Source organism: Cavia porcellus, unplaced genomic scaffold (assembly GCF_034190915.1).
Source record: "Cavia porcellus strain 051 isolate PalLab524CR breed Dunkin Hartley unplaced genomic scaffold, mCavPor4.1 scaffold_19, whole genome shotgun sequence".
NCBI classification, from domain to species: Eukaryota; Metazoa; Chordata; class Mammalia; order Rodentia; family Caviidae; genus Cavia; species Cavia porcellus.
The window spans coordinates 57,962,060-57,981,909 of NW_026947502.1; positions in this window are offsets into that span (position 1 = coordinate 57,962,060).

The window sequence follows — 19,850 nt, forward strand, 5'->3', positions numbered from 1 at the left end:
AATTTGAAGTGATAAATTCCCCCCAACTTGAATTTCCTATGTTTAGAAGATGGAGCTAAACTTCAGAGCTTTGCTTAGAATTTTTTCTAAATTAGAGCTGTGAACAAATGAGAAAGAGAAAATGAGGAGAGAAATCTTAACCGCAGAAAAAGGGACTCAGAATAAGTTAATTTTTCTTTTTTATTTCTGAAAAATTATACTGATACTTACACAATAAGTTGAATATTTTTCCAAAAGTAAGACCTTCTTATAGGTCAAATTAATCATTTTTACTTTTTTTCTTTCATTGGTGAAAAGTTGGATCATTCATGTGAAATAATTTAGGAAGTTTAAATAGTACTCATAGTGAAAATGATAACAATACATACAGTGCTACCATTTAGCTTAAGAAAAAATATACTTAATATTTTGAAATTCCTTATATCTGTTTCCACAATTATACTCCACTCTTAGACCCCAAAGTTAACCACAAGATAAATGTGATGTTGGTCATTCCTCTGCTTTCTATTATAGTTTTCCCAACTGTGCAGATCTCTATACAGAATTTGTGTTAAATTTTGCTTCTTTTTAGCCATTATATAAATGGATTGTTACTGTATATATTCTTCTATGGTTCTCTGTCTTTCAATATTGGATTTTTGAGATTTATTCATGTTGATGTGTACTGCTGAGATATTTTATTTTCTCTGCTATTTAATATTTTATTATATGCGCACTCAAATTTATTCATAGATTCTATTTCACATAAACATTTGTATTGATAAAGGTGTTTTCCATTGTGTTTTATTGTTTTGCTTTTCCACTAAGAACACTTATGAGCCTGTCTTCTGGTGCACCACATATACAGAAGCCAAGGTCATGCCCTTGAAAACACGATCCCTTTGCTACAGTGCGTGCACATCACTGTCAGCTATACTAAGAAACACTAAACTTATCGCCAAGGCGGTATTACCAAATTATCGTTTCAGCAGCAGTAAGTGAGTTTTCCCTTCTGCCACATTTTCACCAATCTCTGCTATTGCCAGCACTAACAGTTTCCCTTTTTGACACTCTAGTTTTGATCTTTATTTTCCAGTTATTAATGCTACTTTATATGGCTTACTTTTCTCATTGCTGAGACAAAAGGCACCCAGATTTAAAGGAGGGGCGGTTTACATAGTTCACAGTTTGTAGTGATTCAGTCCAAGGTTGGCTGGCTCCAATGCAAGGTAGCACAGCAGAGGGGATTCACAGGATCGAAAGAGTCCATGGCAAGTCTGCAGCTAAGAGCACGTTAGCCCCTTTCTGTCCTTATATTTTAGAAAGGCCACTCACCTCAGGGCAGGTGTAGCACTCATATCCTTAATCTTAGCCAGAGCTCTGCCAAACCAATCAGTGGACTGATTTAGTAGTCATACACCCTTGATCCCGGCACTATGCATGTAGATCCCACCACCTCTGAGAAAGCTGCTTCCCCCCATGCTGCACATGTTACAGTATGAGGCCTTGGGGGGGGTCATGTTGACACAAACCATAACATATACAGACAAAAATAGCATATTCTGGGGGGCTGGGGATTTAGCTCAGCGGCATAAGAGCCTGCCTTGCAAGCAGGCAGTCATGAGTTCGATCCCGGTACCAATAAAAAGGAAAAAGACAAAAAAAAAAAAAAAAAAATTAGCATATTCTGCCTCATGTTCAATAAACCTTCACTGAGCTGAACACTGGGAAAGACAGACTTACAGAAGATAAAAAGGACTCCTTTTCTCAATTACATTTTGATGGAGGTCCATAAGCAATAAGCAAGCAAACAACTAGTGAGTGATTTGTGCTGTGATGAGAAAGAGGGCCATGTGCTAGAAAGTAAGATTCTACTTTTTGTTAGGTAGGTAGAGAAGACTTCTCTCAGAGAATGACTTAACAGTATAGGTAGGACAGTGGAAGTTAACATTTCAAGACTAGTCCAGGGCACTAAGAAGTACAATTTGCCATTACTGAGTGAAAATATGGCAAATATTTAAATAAACAGTAAAACATTTATTACGAAACACCTCTTGCTATGAATGCCCTTCCAGATTATTTTCCCAAAAACACACATCATTCTCACCACTTATGAAGCAGCTCAGGAAGTCCTCTTTTGGGAGTGTCCTTTGTGGCTGCCTCAATGTCATGAATTGATTCAAACCATTTATGGCAATTTCCGTCAAGTACAAACATCATGACTTTTCAACCTTATTACCTGGATTTAGCAACATGTAGCTTCTGGCTCTCTCATCAAATAACCAGGAAAAGCAAACATTTTAAACCAATTCAAGACTCTGAGGCAGCCACCATGGCACAATTAAAGCCATGAAAGTATTAAGTGTCAGGACATGGATCGTGGACAGACTGCTGAAGAGCAGTATTTCCATGTGGTTTCACTAACAGTCCTGGTTCTACCTCTGCATTTTCCCATTTTGGGGGCTCACTGAAGACTTGCTAGATGGCTGAGTGAAGCTAAAAGTAGAATTAGAAGTGGGCTGAGCATGAACAGCTCACTTGTGCTCCATGAGTTCATCTTGTTCCCTGCTGTTGCTCCACTGAAGCTGCCAGTTTCCTGGGACACTGAAAAAATAATGAATAATTAATAACCTGCTGTTTTGTTTTAAGACACTAAGAACTGGGAATTGCCCCATCACGTATCCTGTCTATCCTTACTACCACAGGAAAATTTTGAGAAGACAGAAACAGCTGAGTCCCTATAACAACTGTCCTTAGATTTCCCTGTGATTTTGTTAGGAACCAGTGTCTCAGTTCCAAATTATTTATTAATGATGATCAAATATTATGTGATATAAGAGTGGGAATTCTAATAAATATTCACCATTTTTTAAATTTTTGAGGTGGGGTTTTGTTATGCAGTTCAGACAGGCTTTACACTCACTATGTGGTCCAGGCTGGCCTTGAACTTGCTGCAAACCTGCCTCAAGCTCCCAAATGCTGGGATTACAAGCATGAGCATCATGCTGGCAATGTTCACACTTTTAAAATTATGTTCTACTCGTAGTCATTTTATCCTCACAACACCTCTGAGAGAAGTGTATAATTCATCATTATGGATTAAAATCAGTTATAAAATATAGATTAAAATTACACAGGCAAGGAGAAGTAAATTTACTATCCCTGTCTACTTTGCAAAGAGATAACAGAACAAAGAAGTGATTAAGGGCATTTGGCTTTGAAAATACATATCTAAGCCCAAGAATTGACTTCTGTCACTAAAGGCTACTTGCTACTGGCTGTCATGTAATCTGAGCCTCTGTATCCTCAGCATAAATAAGGATGATAAGCATCCGTGTCTGTATTATTCAGCTTTCTCAATGCTGAGACATAATTCCTGATACCTCGAAGTAAAAGAGGAGAGGGTTAACTTGACTCATGGGTTCAGGGAATTCAACCCATGCTCAGCTCCTCTGTGGCAGGAATATCATAGTGTAAGGGTATAGTGAAGCAAAACTGCTTAGTTTTTGGTGGCTGGGAAGCAAACAGAAAAAGTGTCAATCAGGAAACTAGCCAAGGATCACATATAGGATTCAAAGCTTTTCTTCCACAACCCACCCAGAAATACCCAGGGTGCTCAGCAAATGCCCTGGGCAGACTCTAAACCCAATCAAATAGACAAATAGTTCATCCTAATTGTCAAGCGTTCTACAATGTTAATGAAATAAATAAGATAACTAATGAAGCACTTATTATTTTATCTGATGAGTAGGAAGATTGCAGTAAAAATAGTGTTTATGATTTTTTTTATAATCATCAACATTATTGCAGAAGTAGATATGTTTTATTGAAAGTTGTGGGCTCAGATCTGAATGTTATAGTATATGTAATATATATTTTATATATAATTATATGTTATATCTTACAGATAGTTATATTATATATATTTATATATTTATTTATAAATTAGGTTGTTACCAGAATTCAGTCACTGCAGTAGCTTCAAGCCCTATAGCTTGCCTGAGGATCATTTGATATGAAAGAATTGACAATATTTAGTCTGAAAAACACAAGTTTCAGATAATTATTTTCTAATATTTGAGAGATAAACACAAGAGGAAAGGTTAACATGTTACTGATAGAACTCCAGAGCCATGGCAGTGGATGGGTCAGGGGGCACTTTCTGACACATATTTGGGCCATAATTAACTATACTCAACTGGCCTTAAATGACACCACAGCTGATCTCTCTCCTAAATAAAAAGATAAAATTAATAAAACAGGCCATCCTTAAAAATCAGATGACAGTATACATTCTAACAGTACAGAAGGTACTTATAAAATTGTAAAACCTAAATATGTGTATGACAAATGAATAACATGTCAGTTTCTAAAATTCCCTGGGCCTTATCCTTATCCTCCTTTCAGGAAGCCATTACCAAAATTACACTCATAAATACCCTGTTGATTCTATTATTTGACTCCTGCATACTTAGTTGATTCTTTGCCTTTGTCTCCTTTACACTTAAAGCGGTACACCTACCCCAGATGAAAATGCCTGCTGTCTACTAAGGGCCACTAGTTAAAAGCTCTGTAGAGTATCCCTGACTGCCATTCAAGGACTTCACCCCCTTCGGCCTGAAGAAATTAGATCGGTCTCCACCTATTATCCCTAATGGCAGTTTGGGTTACTTCTTCAGAGGAAAAATGCTACAGGCAGCTAAGTCAGTTAAAAATATTATAGGTAATCAGACAGGGCTAGGGCCTCAAAATAGCCAGGAGAGAGGCCCAGATGTCTTTGACTGTAGAGGAGACAAATACCTTCCACTGTGGGCCAGATCATAAGACAAAAGGCTAAAGTTGGCCCTCAAACCCCATAGGGAGACCTTCTTAATATGGCTTTTCATGTTTTCAACAACACAGATAAAAATCATAAGGAAAAATAACAATCTGATCTTTTAGCAGTGACACTTGGAGCTCTGAGACAGGTAAACCGAGACAAGGTGGAGCTGTGTGAGCCCCTCCCAGACCATGCTTCAAGTGCAACATAAAGGACACTGGGCAAGAGAATGTCGCTTCTGCAGTCTCAAGGGCCATCTGAAGAGCGACTGTCCTAGCCACCAGAGAGCAGGTAAGCCATCCTCTAAATTCTTGCCCTCATAGGAGATCTCGTCACCACTGCATTCACCACTGGCTGATCTACTTGGACCTGCTGCTGAAGACTAATGGGGCTCAGGGTCCACAGCCCCCCTTTAAGGTATCCTTCTCAGAGCCCCAAGTCCCACTGGAGGTCTCAGGTAAGACATTCTCTACACAGAGGCCATGTGTAGTGTTCTTCTTGAGTTTTTAGGCCCTTGTATTTAAGTCCTCAGTCTCTATAGTGGGTGTTGATGACCAACCTACACAGCCCCTATAGACAGAGCCATTCCATGCAGGTTCTAGACTCTTCTTTACCCATAGCTTCCTAGCAATTTCAACATGTCCCATGCCCCTTTTAGGTAGGGATCTTCTTCAAATGCTTAACTTCTCCTTTACCTTCTCCCTCCCTATAGCTCTAGTCCTCCAAACACCCTCATAGTGTGCTACAAAGCCATCCCCTCCCCTAGTCAATCCCATAGTTTGGGATACCTCCAATCCCATCTGTGCTACCCATGCCATGCCTATTTTAATTCAATTTAGGGATCCTTCAATTTTTCCGTGCATTCCCCAATATCCCATAGCTTCCAAACATTGACAGGGACTTAAACCTATAATCAAGCACCTTTTAAGCAACGGTTTTCTTAAACCTACCCATTCACCCTATAATACTCCCATTCTTCGTACTCAAGCCTGATGGGTCTTATCATCTAGTGCAGGACCTTAGGGTAATCAGTAACACTGCTACTCCAATCCACCCAGTGCTGCCAAACCCTTATACCATGCTCTCTCATATCCCTCCATCCACCACTCACTTTACAGTCATAGATCTTGAAAATGCCTTTTTTAAACCATCCCCCCTACACCTTGATTGTCAGGATTGCTTTGTGTTTGTGTAGACTGACCAGATACTCTGAGGTCTCAACTTACACCTGTCATCTCTAAGGTAGAACCTCTCCTCAGGGACACATAGCGTTCCCTTCCTTTCCTATTCATCAATTTCTCAGACACCCCTGGTCAGGACTGACAGGTAGATTTTATACACATGATATTTTAAAACTCTCAAATATCTTCTCGCTTTATTTGTACTTTTTCAGGATAGATAAAAGCCGTTCCCACAATCAGGGAGAGACTGTTGATGTAGTTACTAAAGTCCTTTTCCTGGAAATCATCTCAAGGTTTGGTCTACCTCAAAGTATTCAGTCAGAAAATGGTCCAGCCTTTATTCCTCAAATCTCTCAACAGGACTACAACTAAAATGGAGTGGCCTCTAGCTAGTCTTCCTTGGAACTTCAGTAGTGGTCAAGGTCGCTGGACTGCCATCCTAGTTCCACATCACTCAAGCTGAGCAGTGCCCTCCTAACCCTAACTCCCCTGACTCTAAACATTCTGAGAGGCCATCTCATCTCCTGTTTCCCAGCTCCATCTCACCAAGGCTCCACAGCCACAATTTTCAGGTTAGGTCATGCTTTCTTATCCTATTTGGTTCCTGACCCCTTATATTCTATTAGTTAATTTTCCACTATAACTATCTTAGTTTTCTCCACCCTCAGTTGTTTAGATGAACATGAGACTCCTTCAGGTTTAAAATCTCATGTCACTTACAGTGAAATAGCCATGGCCCTCCCCACCTCTATTCTTTAATTTCCCAAACATGATTCAATCATCAGGCCTTATATTTCTCATGCTTCTCATTCTTTTTTTTTTTTTTTTTTTTTTTTTTGTCTTTTTCGTTTTTACTGGTACCAGGGCTCGAACTCACGACTGCCTGCTTGCAAGGCAGGCACTTATGCCGCTGAGCTAAATCCCCAGCCCCTATGCTTCTCATTCTTTCCAGCTCATCTCCTAAAACAAGAACAAGTCCTACTACACTTTTAACTTTTACCCTTTCAGATGGGGAAATAATTACCTCTTGTAACTTCACTCCTAACTCCACCCTTATTTTTCAGATTCTGCCTCACCATGGCCCTGATGGGACAGCATATTTAAATCAAATACATCTTTCCTATGGACCTCTCCGGGGTCCATAAATCCAACAGTGGCCGGCCTCGTCTTGTCTCTTTGTTTTCCAGTCTAGGATGCGGGCATTCACCAATGATAAAGTTGTCCTGGATGAAACACCTGGTACCAGCTTCTACATGGGCAATCAACCATCATCCCATCAACCTTCCTGAATCCCAAAACAGTGCCCCCGCTTTCAGCAGTAAGTAGTAAAAGAGAGACTTTTCCCTTTTCCTAACAATAAAAAGATGGGAATGAAAGAGTATTGCCCTAAAATAAGTTACAGGATTGGCAGTGGGAGACAGAATCAAGGGATGTTTACCTTGAGGTCACTTCCTCCTTCCCCTGTTATGATTTCCTTTTTCCTTTCCCAGTGTGTGTGAAAAAAGATCCAATCAGCTCCTCATGAGTCATCAATGCCCACCCTGAGCACCACTCCCAGTCAGAGATTGTATGTATATCCCATATGTGTATCCATCAGAGGAACCCAGACTGCCTATAGTCATGGACTCCTCTCCATGTCCTTAGAATAAAGGCTAATTTTTACTTTTATGCTTTGCTTTTTTATTGCACCAAAAACAGTAACATTTTCCACCAAGCAAAGTCACTAACAAATGCAGTAGACTGTGAGCTTGCCCATTTCTTCATGGTTCACAAAAGTAACACGGTCACTTGTAATACTGAGCCTGGTGTTGGGTTAAGAGGTTAAATTAAATGACTTCTGCAAGCAAATGACTCAGAGACTACAGACAAACACTCATCTATTGGAGAGGAATTCTGTGGTTTTGGTGTCTAGGTTCTTTTATGTTCAAATAAGAGTTCAGGGCTCCTTTTGGAGATTTTCCTAGAAACAAAGAACCCTGAAAAATTCAGTTTGTTGTAGGCAATACATTTATTGTAGAGTGTAGATTACAAATTATATCATTGATTTATTTTTCATGTGTTTATTTACATTTTTCTCATTCCAATATACTTTAAGCTTCTCTGGGGCAAAGATCATGTCTCCATTCACAAGATCTAGAAAAGTTACACACACATAGTAAATATTTGAGAAATGAATAAATGATACTGGAGTGGATACGAGTTAGTGACTTCTTTGGTTGGAAAAGGAGTCAGGAAGAGACAGAAATCAATGATAATTCTTAGAATGTTGGCTTATATAACCAGTTACGCTGTTCTACCATCCATCTCAATAGGGCGCATAAGAAAATAATAGACCATTTGGGTGGCTTGGGGATGACACTGAGGTTAATTTTTGAAACATTGTGGGAGGTGATTGTGAGACCACCATGTGGAAAATCAGAGAACTTGACTCATGCATCAAGAACCTAAGTTCGGGAGCAGCCACACAGTCATCAGTGTTTACATCATAGGTAGAAGTGTAGTAGTGCCACCACATGGGGTCCGAGGAGGTTCCTCAAAGAATGGGGGGACTACAATTCACCTCAGGTAGGTTTGGCAACCGTTATCGCAAAAAAAAAAAAAAAAAAAAAAAAAAAAAAAACCTTCCAGACTGCATCACTGGGAGGGATAGGCAAAGGTATTACCTAGAATTAGCAAGTAAGAGCAAGTACAGAAGAGGCTTCAGCCTGCGCGGCTTCAGGGCACACAGCTCTGAGGACAGAGATCATCCTGGCTGTTAATAAAGAACAAGCTCAGCCTGTGTGAGTTAGCTGAGATGGGTTGGATTCTTCCTATTATTATCTCATTTTCTGTTCTGAAGATAGCCCCAGAAGTTCTGCCTCAAAGTTCTTCCTGACACTAGGCATCTCCATCAGATCACTGCCTCCCTTTCAGGACAGCCTCAATTTTCAGGACGTTCTGCTGGGACCCAAAGCAATGCAGGCTTAGGACAATAACTGGAGAGAAGCATGCACAGATAGCTGAGATTTACAATCTCTTATGTTGGTGTCTTTGGTCTCCATGGGCTGCCACGGGCTATGTATATTCGAGGCTAATCAATCTTGTTTTGAAAACATTTAGACAGACACTCCCAAAATGATTAGCATGCTTTTACATAGATTTAAGAGATTTGACTCAAAATTTAAAAGTAGTGAAGAAAACATCCAAAGTGAAGGTCAGGATTTCTTCTACTTTTAGTTACCTATGGGCATCCCTAGCCTCAAATTAAGAGTCTCAAGGTTTTTGTTTTTGTTTTTGTTTGTTGTGGAAACAGTTTTTAAGCCTCTGTCTCAGAAGAGAAAAAAATTGTTTCAAATAAGTAACAGATTAAGGGCCCAGGGCCTGGGAATTTGTGCTCTGTCTGGAGGGCCAGATCTGTCTGTGTCAGTAGTAGATAAAATCTTGCAAAGAGAATATAGAGTGAGCCAAGGGAAGAGTGAATAGAGAATTCTAGGGAATAAATAATTAATTTAATTAGTAGAGGAAGATAGTTTCTTGTAGGAAACTCAGAAAATACAGACATGTAAAAAAATAGCAATTAAACCAGAAATATCAAAATAGCAAATTTTCTTGTATCCAGACAAAATTTAAAAGTTAGGGCAACTTCATCAGTATTCTATTATCACAATATCAAAACCATATAACCTTAAGTCACAATTGTGTCTTTGGAATCTTAAGGTGAAAAGGGAAGAAACTGAAAAAGGAAAACTCAACTAGGATGGGGGAAATGACAAAAGAAAGAAAGGAAAAAATTATATACATATGTATATATACTATATGTCTTACAGAGTTTGTAAGACCAAAATGTTGCTCAGTAGTAGGATTTCTTTGGTAGTGAATGTCTGTATTCTGGCTTGGATAAACCACAAGAGGAGCCTAAAGGCACAGGGGACAAAAGCAAAAAATTGTTATAGTAATTAGGGAACCCATAATGGGCATTAAGATGTGGGCCTATGTGTTTAGGGAGCCCCACCATGATGACCAGGAGGTAGATTTTGAAGAGTGGCATCTGCTTCATACATCAGTTGCCAATTTTTTGAGTTTTGTGCCTGGTTACTATACTCAATTGGTTAACAAAATAGCAGCCCAAACTTAAAGCAAATGTTGCTCCAGGAAAAACTTCCAAAGTGCAGGATTCTGACTTAATAAAGGGCTGCCTTCCGGCCACCAGTAGTGACTCAAACCTACCTTGAGAGAATGAAAGGAATGGAAATGGGTTTATAAAAAGGAGGGAAAAGTGCTGCTCAGGACTAAGGAGACAGCCTACTAAATGAAATTAACGATGACTAAATTGCCTTCTCTCCCGAATTCATTTTAGCATCTGTCTTAAACAAAGAAAATAAAACAGCAGTCTAGATAATTTAGTAATAATAAAGACGTATTCAAAATTGGTAGTAAAGATAATCTTTTGTGTTCTAAAACCTACACAACTTTGGAAATCTGTAGCTCTGAGGTAAGAATTGGCAAAGGGTGGCATTGGATACAATGTCCAATATCTGAGAAGTGCTAGGAGGTCACACATCACATGTTTACCTGGAAGCCTGTCCCAGTATCTGAGATTTTATCTATTAAACTTTGCATATTTTTAAATATGTGACCCAAGCTACATTAGCTATTCAGATTTAATTTTAAAGTAATTAACATTAAATGAAAGGCAATGATTTCATTTCTCAGTTGTACTCCTCACATTCAAGGTGCTCAATAGCTAGATGTGGCCAGGGAATGCTTTACTGGACAGTGTAAACTGGAGAGCATTTTCATTAATGTGGAAAGTTCTGATTCTAGTGCAATCCTTTGTGCTGGACCTTTCTGAAGCACCCCGTTAAATGCTAATAGTGTTAATCATAAAAATAAATTAATACCTGACCCAGACCAAATGGAGAATATTTTTGTATCTATAAGGATAAAAGGGAAGCAAAGGCGAGGAATGTGAATCCACCACACCGTAGACCCTGCACAGACTTAGCCTCTGGTAGTACAGTACCTCATTTAATTACGGGCTTCCTGACTCAAATTCTTCTGCAGTTCCCTTCCAACATCTGTGTGATAGGAACCTAGAACAATTTTGTGTACAGAGGTCAGGTACTCAGAACATGGCATAATTGAGGACAAAACAGGAGATATTATGCCACGTAAACAGTTGGAAGCATTAAGTTTAGAGTCAGGAGGGAAAGAATAGTCAGATGCAAACAGGTATTGAGAAGGAAAGCAAAGATATCCCTCAAATTGACCAATTTTGCTTTATCTAAAGCTCCTGAGATTATCTACCAAGTGGTTTTGCCAGGTCTTGGTATGAGATTTTCATGTGACTAGTTTTGAATATTGAGCACATCATACTGTACCATCTTGATAATAGACTGAGTATCCATGATGAACTGATATTACTGACCCAGGCGTAGTGAACATGAAAACCAGGGAGAGCTTGTGGAGATAAGAGCTTGCTTGCAGGCAAAGGAGGAGATTACATACGGTAGAGAAGCAGCGCTTAGGTCCCAAGCAAGTTCAAGAGAAAATAGGAGACAAAAAAGGATCCAGGTATTTCTCATTTTTATCTCAGTACAAGGGAGTAACAATATTATTAAAACTGAAGAAAATCAGTGTGCAAATTTACACAATTTTATTAGTATCAGTGTCTTCTACATATACCAAGGAAAAGACTGTTTTTTTGCAAAATAATGTTTACTTAGTGTGCACTGAGAAAAATTCACTTTCATGAAGGTCAAAATTCAGGAGCAAAGGAACAAAATTAAATATGCAAGTGTCCAGCTTACCTCTCTGTCCACTAATAGGCAGCTTTCAGAGCTAGTTTCCTTCTCCTGCTCTCCAACTTACCGATTTCTTGTCAACTTGAAAATGTCATATTCGGGAGCTGTGATACAGAGCCAGACAGAAAAGAAAGAAGGGGCATAGTAAGGTTTCCTGGGCTAGGTAGACATCCGGGCAAGGAAGAACAGTGCTAGCTGTAATACGTTGGATTGTAGTGAAGGAAAAGCAGAGATATTAAGAAGTTTTCTAAGGTCCCCATATACTTTCCACAAAATTTAGTGTAAGACGCTAACTTACTTTAGGTTTTGTTTGTTTTTGGCTGGCTATGCTCTTTTGATCAACTATTATTTGGAGATAGTAAAAACACATGTAAAGCAGTTTTTTTAGAAGTAGGAAGTTTTGTTCTAGCTTGTCATATGCCCCAAGCCAGAGACTGACACTTTCTTAAATACTCCTTCATTTGCTACCATTTTGCTTGAATTTCTTTTTTGTAAAAAATAAGAATCAATTATAAAATTAGCATGGGAAATGGCTACTTAGACTCACTGATTAGCAAAATGATTAAAACATGAATTTTGAGGTCTTTTCACAAGAAAATTACAAAGGACTTCAAGTTTTATGCTGAGCCATCAGTGCATTGACATAAAACTTGGTGAAATTGGTGACAATTAGGGACCTGCATTCTTTATGACCACATCATATCAGCATTATAAGATTTTAGTGAGCTTAGTAAGTAGATGCTTGGTGCAAAATGTAAATTGCTTATTTATGTGCTGCATTGTGACTAAACAGAACATAATTTTAATTTGACTTTTATGGGAAAATGAGTATTTAAATTATCTTACCTGATGTCGCAATAAACAAGGCCATAATGGCCTGGCTGGGGCTTAGCTTCATGGCTGGCAAGAAAGGATTCCCTTTGCTTTACTCTTCATGCACAGAATACCCATTAGGTGAGCACAGGTGGTTTCATGGAAACAGTCAGACTCCCTCTTATTTGTATGCCCATTCATTTGACACTTATTTATTGACACTCAATGGATCTTTCACTGAAAAGAAAGTTTTCACTATAAGTAGATATTAATAAAGAAAGAATTTAAAAATACTCTTCTTCCTTATTTCAAAACAGTGAAACAACAATTTGTTAGAAACATAAAGAATAACAATAGTTGATACACTGTACAACATAATCTTCAAAAAAATCGGCCAAAATATTACTTGGAGTACAAAAACTTGGGCAAAAAAATGACTTGCATAAAAAAAAAAGTAAGAGTACAAAGCTTTCTTTGCAATGAACTAAGAGAAACCAACAGTACAAAAGAAGCAAATTAGCATATCTATTAAATATCTATTAAATGTGATAGTGGAGTATGTTTTTTCTGCTGTGAAGAAAGAAACTTGAGGGACTTGCAGACAAGCAGAGGCAATTTGAGAACATCCGCTAAGTGACATTAGTAAGACACACAGCTTAAGTGCTAAGCTCCTCTTCTACGGGAAATGGGAGGCACAGCCCCTGTGTCTGTATCTGTGGTCCCTTATCCTTCCTTGCTGAAACTTCCCTTGCCCTGCTTCCTCGCTGCCATGGCTTCAGCAGCTTCACTCTATGACATGCGTCTGCCATGACATCTCTGCCATAAAGCCAGCCAGTGGGGGACTGAAACCGTGAGCAAATGACATCTCTTCTCTGACGTGGATACTCGGTGTTATGTCTCAGCAAGGGGAAAGCTCTAGAACGAGCATTAGCTCTGCGAGGGGATGGAGCTGTGACTGTTTTGTTCTCCAACAGACCCCAGGCAGGGATTGGAAGGCCCTAATAAGCATTCAATAAATGTTTCTTCAAATGGATGGAAGAGAAAGGCAATTTGAGTGTCATGTGCTGTAGCTAAGGTGACTCTTCTGCTTTCCAGTGCTGCCCATCAAACCTGCAGGTGACCAATGGGAATTTCTAGAGGGAGGAGGAACAGTCTTAAACAAATTACATGTGTGTGTATATACTAAACAAAGTATATATGTATAAATATATTTACTAAGCAACCTATAATTTACTAAATTATATATATATACATATATATATATATATATATATGTATATATATATAATTTTTAAAGTGCATCTGAAAGTTAACACTGACCATATCTCAAGTTTTGATGAGGGGAAATCAAATGTGAAAATAATGAAATTATCACTAATGGATGCTAAAGAACTGTGAAGACAATATGCTCCGTGGATCTGTGCTCCCTTCCTGGAACATGCTAAAGAGGCCTATGAGCAGGTTCACTAGCTGGTCAAGAAGAGTTTAGGACAGTGAGATCCACTGCCACCCAGTGCCTCCATTCTTCACAATATGAGCATCTCCATCACGCAGCTGCTGCTCCCAGGCCCTGGCCTGGCTTTCTTAGGATTCTCTCCAGCCGTACGAAGCTCTGTTTTTCTTCATCGCACTCAACACTTTCTGGGTTTGCTGTATTGTGTTTGTTTACTCCTTGTTTATCCATCTCTTTCAGGGACAAGTAAGCTGTATTAAGTCAAAGGCTTCATCCCCTTCCCTGTTTTTCCAGCACCGTGGCAAGAACTGCCATAAAATAGACACTCACCACGTTTGAGGACAGTGAGTTAATAAACATCTCTGTCCTTGGAGGAGACGGTAGGGAGCGGGGAGAGGCAGGTGGGTGAAGAAGGCCGCCGCTGTGCTGTGCTCTTACTGCTAACTCCGACAAAGTCAAACTGCGTGTGGGGAATTTAAGGTCTTCCATCATTTTATTAAACAGAATCACTGCAATGAGCACACGGGTTGGGGACAGTGACACGTGGTTCAGCTCAGAGGTCAGCGAGGAGGAAAGGTGAGGTTAGTAACGACAGCTCTAACCGGCCAATGCTAGCGACAGTGTGAGCTCCAGAGCTGGGCTAAAGCGGCCAGGGGAGGCGGTGTAGGGAAACCCAGATCAGACCCCTCTGTGCACCCTTCTATGACCACGGCGACTTCTATGACTCTTACCTCCCCACCACACTGGCTTTGGCATCCACCTCAGCTAGCGGAATACTTCTATTCTTAATGTATTAATGCGCATCTCTCTCCCCTTACAAATTTAACATTCACTTCCTATGTGCTTTTTTTGGAAGTCCAGCTCAGGGAACTCTTCCTTACTCTAAGCATGCATTCAGTCAAAAGTATTCACACGCGGGCCTGTACGGATAATACAAGTTGACTTGAGGCTATAGTACAGCTAGCACGCCAGGCTTGACTATAATATAGATCAGCCTTAAGAATTATAATAAAGCACTATGAGGAGAGAAAGGAGGGAATGACTTTTTTCCTTGAAAGAGAGGATGAACCCTGGGGCTAATATGTGAAAGATGACTAAGTTTTTCCTAGCCATGAAAGAGGGTATTGTTATAGGAAAACAATACAGTGAACAGAGAGATGAAAAAAATGTGTCACAAAATAGTAGTTCAGTGTTGCAGAGCTGCAGTTCTGAGTCCTGGGGACTGGACTGAGGCATATTTCTGTAATTTAAGAAAATCTTTAAAAGTTTTGCTAAGGAGTTTAAACTTCATGCTGTTAGGCGTGTGACATATGGTTTTAGAAAGGGAGGTGATATAATCAACTCTGGATTGAACAGCAACTCCACAGGAGAGGAGTAAGGCAGGAAGAGATTAGACGTACACACCAGGATGATAACTTTTACGACATTTTTAATGATTGTGAAAAATGTTCCGATGTAGAAATCAAAAAGCTATTTTAGGGAGTAGAATTTTAAATGACTATAATCTTTAGGTAGGGTTCCTTAATCTCTTTTAAGACCAACATTATTTTACTTTTGCTACAATTTTGAGGAGTTTGTGAAAAACACTTTAAAGTTTGTTAAAATATTCTCCAGCTATGTTCAACTTTAAATTTTATGCTTTGAGTCATAAATTCTTGAAATTATTATAGTAATAAGGATGTAATGTATAAAAAGAAGATAGAGCATTAACAAAATTTGAAAGTTTCCCATATACCAGGTGTTAAAGAAAATAGGTTTTTTTTTTTGCAAAGACCCTAAGAAAAAAGTAATATTATTTCTATCTTACACTTATGGAATTTAACACAGATCATTTAAGGAAATTGCCCAATATCCCACAGTTATGACAGAGAGGAGTGTGAGCCCATATTTCATTGGGCTCTAGAACCCATTTATTTCCACTGCATCATGTTTTTTTCTTGAGACTGCAGCTCATTACGTAGTTCAACCTGGCCTTGAACTCACTGTTTAGTTCAAGCTGGCCTCAAACTCTTGGTGATCCTCCCTCCTCAGTTCCCCTGTGCTGGGAAGATAAGTGTATACTGAGGGCCTCTTATGTGCTCATTGCAAGTATTAGATTCCAGGAGGCGCCATAAGTAGGGTGCGAGAATAAATGCCTTTCAAACATTTGGATCTCTCTTCCTACATTTGTATAGTTTGAGTAATACCTTTCTAGTAAATACCCATTTCATTTATTCTTGGCTTTATCCATTGTGAACATGGAAAGATTCTTCTTCAAGGACCACAAATAACATCCTCATGATACTCCAGCTTTCAAATGGACCACCTTACCATCCCAACCAAATGTGTGTTCTTTAGTGCTTTTCAGTGGGAACTCTTCAAAAACAGAAGTCCGAGCTATCGGCTTTGAGTTTCTGGGCCTTGACTGAGCAGTGAGAGCAAATGTGCCCCTGGGAAAGATGCCAAGAGGCTGGCAGAACCAGCTTCTGGAAGCTGGGCGCTCGCTTTGGGGGGGATAATAACAGATACAGCAGTGAGGACAGTGTCAAGGGGACCAGTCTTGATAAATACTAGCTCTCACCCACGTGCCAGTGCTATAAAAGCCTGAGCCCTACAGAGCAATCTTAAAGCTAGAATTGACCAAGAAAAGTGTTGTGAACATTTGCCATAATAAATTTGGGCCAGAAGAGAACTTTGTAAAATCTAATCTAGTGGGGTGTGTGCGTGCTTGTGTGTGTGTGTGTTTCTCTGTTTGTGTATTTTAATCAAGACTTACTTCTAAAAATAAATTTTACTGGCATTCTAATGTGATGTAATCTATTTAATATGACTTGTAGAAGAATGGGGTAGGACATTGATGTGGAAATTTTACTCTTGGATACTTATCAAGCACAAAGGAATCTGAAAGGGTATGCTGACTAGTTAATAGTACTAACAGCATAACAGGTATATAAATGCATCTTTTACATGTAGTTAGTAATACCAGTAACATCATCATCACTAAATGCATGGCTTATTTACATGTGTCAAGCCACATTCTAAACCATGAACCCACAAATTGCGCCTGCAGGCCAAATTTGGTCACTAGCTTATTTCTACAGTTTTACTGGAACAGCAAATGAGGAATTCAGTCCCTGAGCGTAAGAACCTAGCAGGGCTGAAAACTTTTGTTTCTTAGGGTTTTTCAGCCTATTTAATCCATATGGAGTCTAAGAAGTGCTGGGGAATTTGCAATGACTTTCGGCTCCATTCATTTCAAACCATTAGCTCGGAAGAGGGCATGAATAATTTACAGCTTCTGCTGGATTGGCCCAAAGTTCTACCTTTCTCTGGGATTCTCCTTTTTCATTTCCACCTTCGTCACGGCCTTGACTCCTATACCTTTCTCTTCTCATTTTTCTCCTACTAAAAATGCTCTGCTTCCTTGCTTGTTATATTTTGCTTTAGATTGGTTCTATGTTTGTTTGTTCTTGGCATCAGAAGTCTTTCTGTCTCTTCAGATTTGTCCCTTGGTAACAAAGGAAGGAGTTTGTATGCAAGGAGAGAAGAGAGGTGAAGGAATACTGCTCTCTAGAGTCAGGCACGTACAGGGCAATTAGGCTTTCCTAGTTTCCTTTTCCATTACTCTTGGGCTTTATTAAACCAAAGAGTGCCTTTCTCTGCTGAGTGTCTTGAATTATAATACAAAAGTTTTCCTTGCATTTCCCTGCCTTGGCATGTGGTTGGCCAAGAGAGGGTATAGAAAGATTTTGGGACCCAGGTAGGACATGGAAGTGGAGAAACTCTTTATTCTGTGATGATAGTAAATAAAAGAAAAATAAATAAAGAAAAGAAACTATTTCTCCAAGGGAAGTAGAGGGTAAGACAGCTTGACATCCTCAGTTCCATGAGTTTCATGTCTGAGACTGATACTTACTGACACCCAAGGATACAGTTTTAAACACAAATCTTTGGGATTCTTGTGCCCTATCATACCTAAAGTTCCTAGATTTAGTGATGGGAATGGAGGCATCACAGTTCCTGGAACAGGTAGAAGGGTGTTGATGTTCATCCTTGGAATTCCCAGGGCAAGGACACTCCATCACAGCAGGTAGCACGTTACTCTGTGGCTGTGCTCTGTCCAGAGGTGCGACTGATGACTGCAGCTGTCTCTTTAACAAAGCTTTCAGGCTTTGTAACTGAGCATCTACAAGACATTGCGGAACAAGCGAATTTTGGGATCAAGGCCCTTTCTGCTTCAGCCAATGGGCTCAGCACTCCTCGTGAGCACCAGGGCAGAAGAGAGGCAGTGGGGGTGACCTCACATCCACCTTCCCATCACCCTGCTCCTGTGGACCCCATCTCTCACACTTCGCACTCAGCTAAGCCTTCCTTTCCTTGAAATCACGACCATATTTTCCTTGGGTTTACTCATCTTATACTTTGCACACTGAATCTCAAACATTTATTTTCATCTCTGTGTTCTTCCCCTACCCACATGTCAAATAACAAAGGATCCTTAAAAATTTAAATTTTTACTCTAGAGTCATCTTTTGTAATATTTTCTTGATTTTCTCCAAAAATTGACTTCTCTGCCTTACTGTAGCATTTTGTGTATAATTATATAATTAAACATAGCATAATGCATGTTTATTCTTTTGAATGACTCTCTTCAGTAACAGTCAGTGGATCTACCGTGGGAGGCAGTTTGTTGGCATAAGTTTAGAAGGAACTTCAGTACACGTGTTTATAGAGAGATTTTAGGACTATAACTGTCTACTACAGTGGTCTCTAACTCTGCATCTACATGGTTACCTGAGTTATTATGAAATAAAGACTGAAAAATATGTACGCATTTTTCTGTCTGTTTCTGCTTAACTCTATAGTGAACATACATTAATTTTACACCAGAGAAATCTTACAGTTCTAAAAACTACCTGTTTTACAATTTTTACTGCAGGGGAAAATTTTTATTTTACATTAGACACCGTCACTTGGCCAGCCTAATGCTTACTTTCCGCCCCTTTCTGCCCTGATTGCATCCTATGCAGAGGTTAGAAAAGCGTTTCTGAGACTTGTTTGCATCTAAAGTGGACACAACTTACAAGTATGGCCAATAAAGTATCAGTGGGAATTTCTTGTAATATGTCTACTGGAATCATTCTCTTTTATGTCCTCCTGCCTTGAGTATAGATATGATGCCTGGAGGTATAGTACTCATATTGCTGTGTTATTTTCCAGCTGTACAAATATGAAAGCAAATACTCAAGAAAGGAGAGGAAAAGGACATGAATTACTTACATCTTAAAATATTACTAAGTATATAGCCTTTGTTTTATACTTTCTTATATTCCATTACATTGGAAAAATATCTCTATTATTGTGGATACTACTAATAGGCTTTTCTGAACTTGTAGCCCAAAATCATCCTCAAAGACATGAATGTGTAAAAAGTTTACATTAAATGATATATTAAAAGTGTGATTATAAAAGATGAAAAGTTGGAAAAATATAAAATCCATAATGAAATGTTAGTCTTTAAAATTATAGAACAAGATTTTTAAAATAAGATTTACATTAGTATCAATAGTATTCACATTCTATGATTAATTTTTAAAAGGGAGTTTAAAGTTAGTGTTATAGATAACAGAAGTTCAATTTTACTTCAGACGTGTACATCTGCATACTAAGAAGAATCATCTGACAACACTGCAATCCCCTTTATCTCTAGGTGGCTCTTTCGGGAGCGTTGTTTTATTTATTACAAATTTCTATGTGTCCCAAATGTCATTCCAGGCACATATATTATTTTTCAATTAAGAAAAATAACACTAAGTGTTATTTATAAGATAAAAAGTATCGGT